The sequence below is a fragment of the Mesocricetus auratus genome, unplaced genomic scaffold (assembly GCF_017639785.1).
Source record: "Mesocricetus auratus isolate SY011 unplaced genomic scaffold, BCM_Maur_2.0 Super-Scaffold_100009, whole genome shotgun sequence".
Taxonomy (NCBI): Eukaryota; Metazoa; Chordata; class Mammalia; order Rodentia; family Cricetidae; genus Mesocricetus; species Mesocricetus auratus.
The window spans coordinates 35765221-35772103 of record NW_024429193.1 but is presented as its reverse complement, the minus strand read 5'-3'; positions in this window follow the sequence as shown (position 1 = coordinate 35772103).

The following is a 6883-nucleotide window of genomic DNA, read 5'->3' as shown; positions in this document are numbered from 1 at the left end:
TGCTAGAATAACAGTATGTGCCACCACACCCAACGTCTCAAATACTTTTTCCAACATAATATTTTTATTTATTATTTGAGAATTTCACATAATGCACCCTGATCACCCTCACTTCCCTATCCTTCCAGGTCCACTCACCATCCATGTATTCCCCCCCAAAAGAAGAAAAATATACCAAGTTCAATTTGTGTTTCCCATGTACTCACCAGAACATGATCAAACTCCCAGCCTATTAGAGAAAACCAAGTCCTTTCCCATCCTGGCCAGAAGCCATCCACTGGGCAGAGCTATACTTCAGCATTCTTATCACATGTCTAAAGAGTTCTCTACAAATGTTTGTTTGTTTGTTTATTGAGACAGGGTTTCTCTGAGTAACTGCCATGGCTGTCCTGGGACTCCCTTTCTAGACCAGGCTAGCCTTGAACTCTCAGAGATCCACCTGCCTCTGCCTCCCAAGTGGTGTGATTAAAGGCCTTCACTACCACTGCTCAACAAGAGTTCTCTACAATTTTTTTTTCAATTCAGATATTTTTAATCATGGCATTTATTGCAACAAAACCCTAATTCTAGTCTATATTCTCTTTGAGGCAACACTAATTCCAATTTAATTATCATGCACTGAGGAAACCAAAGTGAATGATTAAATGGAGGATTTTCATTTCCTGTTTTGTACACTGATTGTCTACTCAAGCTTTAATCTAATCGAACACTCTTTACATTGTTTGATAAACTACTCTTGAGTTACCAAGCTCCTCATCTAATAGTCTCCGATAAACAGCAAGTACAACAAAGTCATGGTGAAAACACCGGTACAGCCTCTGCTACCAAAAGCACCTGTACAAGCCCCAGTTACAGGCTCTTCAGTCCTTGCAGCTATATCGCCAATAAAACAGGAGGCTACACAATAATAAACATTGCTATAATTCCAAGCACCAACAGAACATACAGTCTATTCATTTCTTATATTATCCCAGTGAAGGGTCATCAGGCTCTACAAATATCAAGCTCTACTTGTTATACCAAACAGACTTAAAATAACCAGTCAGGAGTTTGTCAAGTCATGTAGAGGTAATTGCAGTCATTCTTAGCCAAACATAATTAAGTTTTTATGGAGCCTCAGTCCTGGTAGCCCACGGTCACAAGCTCTCATTGCTTTGTCTCATAAACTCAAACTCTGAACAAATCCATAGTTAAACTACACTGCCAGTTTGTGTACTACAGATTACATCTTTTAATAGCAATGTGATGACCTAGTTTTACTATCATCCCAGCAGAACTTAGTATACCAGTTATGAGCCTGCATTTCCACTACATGCTAGTCACACCATAAAAAATATTCACACACTACTTTAATACTTTGATGGTTATGCAGCTACCTCCTATCACTTGATTCCAAAATTATTTGAAGATTTATATGCCATAAATATAACTTAAACTAAGCATTACATTGTGAGTCCAATAATAGAAGCTTGAAATTTCTAATTAACTGGCAAGAAAGAATGTAAGAACTACTAAGACCATGCCTCCTTTTATAACAATATGGCCATCCCAAGTTTAAGAGGAAAGTGTTGATCCTGGAGCCAAAATATCAGTGAAGCTCCAAACAAAAGTAATAAAGTATTCTCTTCCCTTATACCTACCATCTTAATACTGTCAAATATTACAACATAGCAGCTCTCTGGTCAATCTTACATGACCATACTAGACAACAAATATATTTATTAATGGAATGACTTTTGTTATATGCAAACATATGGAATTTTCAACAAATTTTCTTCAGTCATGATACTCACATTGTCCTGTTGGACCCTTCTCCCTTTGAAACCCTGATCCTCGGGAAAATAGACTGTCTTTTATCTTGCTTGGTCTAAGTCATAGTATTTTTAGCACCATTGTGGCACTGTATTTTCTCCTTTCTAACTAGGGCAAAATGAAGGCACTCACGCTGTTTTGGTGCATCTTCTTAGCCTTTGTTGTTAAGTCATGTTGCATAATGGCCAAAGTCTTCTTGCAGGGCTCCAGATCATCATCATTTCCTACTATAATTTGACAAGTCACTTGTGGGTTTAATATATTTGTACCTTTTCTTTGTAACAACAACCACAGTGTAATTTTACCTTGCTTCTATTCAATAACTAACATCAGCTTCCTCCACTGGATTGCAAGTTAGAAAAAACTAGGGACCAGTGCACACTCAAAGGGACTGACTTTGCCTACTAGCCTCATACTGACAAATTCTGGACACGTGAGACACAGCTACTGAGTAGTAGTGTTTTTATTTTTTTTAAAGATTTATTTATTTATTACATATACAGTTTTCTGTCTACACGCCAGAAGAGGGCACCAGATTGAATTGCAGATGGTTGTGAGCCACCATGTGGTTGCTGGGAATTGAACGCAGGACCTCTGGAAGAGCAGCCAGTGCTCTTAACCTCTGAGCCATCTCTCCAGCCCCTAGTATTGTTTTTAAATAGGGATACTTTGTCTGGCTTTCTTTCTTTCTTTCTTTCTTTCTTTCTTTCTTTCTTTCTTTCTTTCTTTTTTTTTCTGAGACAGGGTTTCTCTGTAGCTTTGGAGGCTGTCCTGGAACTAGCTCTTATATACCAGGCTGGCCTCGAACTCACAGAGATCCGACTGCCTCTGCCTCCCGAGTGCTGGAATTAAAGGTGTGTGCCACCAATGCCCGGTGTTTAGTTTGTTTATTGATTTCTGCCAGCTCTGCTTTATTAGAGTGTAAGAGGTTCCCTAGTGCTTCAGACACCAAACCCAAAGTCTCCTTTTGGTGAGCCACACTCTAGTTCACACTGATGAAGGGGACAACAGCCTTTCCCATCTTCAGTCCAAACTGACTCCTGGGAACTTGCCCAGCTCTGTCACAGACCACATCCTTAAGATGTTGTCACTTAGGGACTCCTGATCATGGAAACAAAAACAGTGTAACTGAGAGAGTTAAAGTAAAAATTGAAAATTTAGATCTACCCTACTTTATAAGAATAAATACATTGGGCTGGAGAGATGGCTCAGAGTACAGGCTGGCCTTCCAGAGGTTCTGAGTTCAATTCCCAGTAACCACATGGTGGTTCACAACCATCTGTAATGAGATCTGATGCCCTCTTCTGGCATGCAGGCATACATGCAGGCAGAATACTATATACATAATAGATATATAAATATTAAAAAAAAAGAGTCGGGCAGTGGTGGGACTCGAGAGGCAGAGGTAGGTGAATCTCCAAGTTCGAGGCCAACCTGGTCTACAAAGTGAGTCCAAAGCTACACAGAAAAACCCTGTCTCTAATGCCAGAAGTTTGGGGTCGAGAGAGAGAGAGAGAGAGAGAGAGAGAGAGAGAGAGAGAGAGAGAGAGAGAGAGAGAGAGAGAGAGACTACCATTCCAAATGAAGTGTGTGGACACAAAACTTTATTCTTGATCAAGAGGGTATTCTCCGGAAGAGGGAACACACGTGGACAGGAAGTACACTTGGTTTTTACTCTAAGATGGTGACTGTGTGTTTTCCCCACTGGCTGGGGGCAGACCTCACAGTCTTATTTAGTTTGAAAAGAACTGGCACACAGGAAATGGGAAAGTCAAAGGTGTCCATGCTCCACACGGAAAGGGGTTGCTGCTGCGGGCCATCAAATTCCTAGACCAGAGCAGTGGGCCTTTGAGTCAGCAAAGGTTTCACTGGGTGAGGATTAAAATGTTTGCAAGTTAGAAAAGACTCTTATTTGGTATGTCTTACATCAACTGGACAAAAGGAATTTAATTCTCATGTTGTTTATTCTCCTATATAGCAACAACAAAACAAAGTCAAACAAAAACAACAAACAAACAACTGGGGATGCAAATGTTGTCCTTTCTACAGCAATGAATTCACCATGAACTTTTCTCGTGTCTCCTTTGCTCTAACTACTTAGAACTTGTTAGGCCTCCAGAAGAGTCCCATAGTTACATGCATTGGGGATGTGGTAGAGGTTGTTACAGGCCAAGCAAGAGGAATGGGTTTGGAAAGGAAAGTATAAACAAAGCTACCAGATCCTACCAATGTCCATGAAAATGAAAGGCAAGAGCTGAAAAGCACTTGATGTCACATAGCTCTTGCAGGAGAATGTTAACGCACCTGAAAACAAAGTTTGTGGTGTGTCCGTACAGGAGGAAGTACGCCACGCCCTCCCGGAGACAGAAGACAATTCACAATGACTATGCGGCCAAGGTCTTCTGGTTTGCATCCCTTCCTTTTACACCCAGAACACATTTAGAAGATTACACCCCCCATCCCCCCCAAGCGGTGTTTCAGCAACAGTATCATTAAGTCAAGTATGCAAAGCATTAGAGCATATAAATCATGCACAAACACATTAAAGAATTTAAATTACCTGTAACACGGGAAAATAAAGACTTTAAACGACAGCATCTAGGTTCTCCTCTCAACCCTGTTGTTGTTTGTTTTGAAATAGGTTTCTCATTATGTAACTCAGGCTACCACTGAATTCTTGATCCTCCTTGCTTCAGCCTGGTAGGTTTGTAGGTGTGTGTTACCACATCTGGTCAAGGGTTCTGGGAATTTTCGACAAGTTACTTAACTGAGTTGCTAAGAGCATATGAGTTTACATACATAAATCTCGGAAACATAATGTGTACACTGTGTGAAGGTTTATTGCTGTGATTGCTTTAATAAAGAGCTGAATGGGCAGTAGCTAGGCAGGAGAGAATAGGTGGGACTTCCAGAGAGAGAGACTGAGAGTTAGAATCTGGTGCAGCAAGAGAAGCAGCTAGCCATGGAGGGACTCAGACATCCCCAATGGAAGAGAGGTAGAGAGTCACATGGAAGAATGTAGATTAATAGAAGCAGGTTAATTAAATTATAAGAGCTAGTTGGGAACAAGCCTAAGCTAAAAGTCAAGCTTTCATAATTAATAACAAGTCTCCGTGTCATTATTTGGGGGCTGGTGGTCCAAAGAGAAAGACCCACTACAGTAATGTGATGCGTGGTGTGCATCCCGCTACAACTGTCAGCCTGTGGCAGCTAGGCTGTAAGAGGAGAGAGTAGTACAGGACAACACAAGTTCTTGTCTGCCAGGCCTTTTCTTTTGGGCCACCAACCCCAAATCATGACATGGAGACTTGTTTGTTATGAATGCTCGGCCTAGTCCAGGCTCGTTCTGCCTAGCTCTTTTAGCTCATTAGCTTGTTTCTCTTATCTACCTTATGTCTTTCTTCCCTCTGTATATCTTACTTTCCCTGCTTCTTGTGCTTGCTAGCCTTGGGTATGTCTTTCTGTTCCCTGTTCTCTTCTTGTTCTAGATTTCTCCTCCTATTTATTCTCTCTGCGGGCCAGCCCTGCTTATCTTTTCTCTGCCTAACTAGTGGCCTTTCACTCTTTCTTAGACCAATTAGATGCTCAGACTGGCCAGCTGAGAAACAAATGCCACATAGTTAACAAGAGCAGCAAGAACAAGGTGACTCAGCTTTACACCGTCAAAGTAACAGTCCACAGCACGAACAAATGGAGCACATCTTTGCCTGGCTAAACAAACAGTCCATGACATTCTTGCTCTAGAGATGTAGCTCTGCACCAGAACACGTGTGTAAGGCCCCGGCTGGTTTTCAACCTCAGCAACACAGAGGATAGCTCTCACGGAACAGTGACTATAAGCCCAGTACTGAACCAGGAGGAGCTCAACCTCAGCAGCACAGAGGATAACTCTCACGGAACAGTGACTATAAGCCCAGTACTGAACCAGGAGCTCCCTGCACCTTCTCTTACTAACCCACTACACCTACCCGATGCAGTAAATATTAATTGGGAAACTGGGAGATGTGTACATCTATATAAACATGGTCAGCTATCCACAGTTATCATCTTCCTGGCTTGGAGAAAGGGAAACAGAAATGTAGGTAAAATAACATATAAAATACTTGTCGCTGTGAGATTTATAAGCCAACATTTCTGAACAACATGCTGTGTTAATATACACTGACAGAGAAGCGTGGCTGGAGAGATGGCTTCGTGGTTAAGAGAGCTCATTGCTCTTGCAGAGGACTCGGAATTCGGTTCCCAGCACCCACATGGAGGATCTGATGCTCTCCTCTGGCTTCCAGGGGCCTTGAACACATACGGTGCATGAAAATTCACGGAGGCAAGCATACATTCACACAAATAAACACTTTTTGTTTGTTTGTTTGTTTGTTTGTTTGTTTGTTTGTTTGAGACAGAGTCTCTCTGTGTAGCTCTGACTGCCGCTGGCTTCCAAGTGCTGGGATCTAAGGCATGGGCTAATCCGATCTTTTCAAAAGAGCCTAGAAAAGAAAGAGAACGAACGGTTTAGGAAGTATGACAACTAAGCTTTAACCAAATATTGTTTATACAGACAGGAGAACATACGAAAAGTCAAGCAATAATATCACAGCAAATTCAGCAGAAGAATCGGTTGTTTATATTTACAAAGTAGGCCATGCTAGGGCTTACTTCTGGGATAACCCTTCCCATCCATGGACTCTTGTTCATTGGGAACACAATGAACAAGATATCCTCTGGATATTCTTATCTTGTCTTCCCTATTTCTTATGAGTTTACCAACTCAGATTCATTTTTCTTTTTAAAATATTTTGCCTCCTTACAATGAAAATCTCATTTAGTTCCAGCATATCCAACTCTTTTCAACAAAAGTGAAAGTTTCTTGAATAACGCTTAATGAATGGTCCGTTTGATATTGGACCCAGTCTACTCGAAAGGGAATGGCGAGGAATCACAGCTTGTAAGAGTGCGGGCGACAAACGCTTAACTTAGATGGAAGCTACCTGCCCTGTGATATCCTTCACTCAATGTTTCGTGGGCTTAGGCCTTGCCACTCGAAGCATAGGCTTCTGAAAGGGAAGGATAAAGT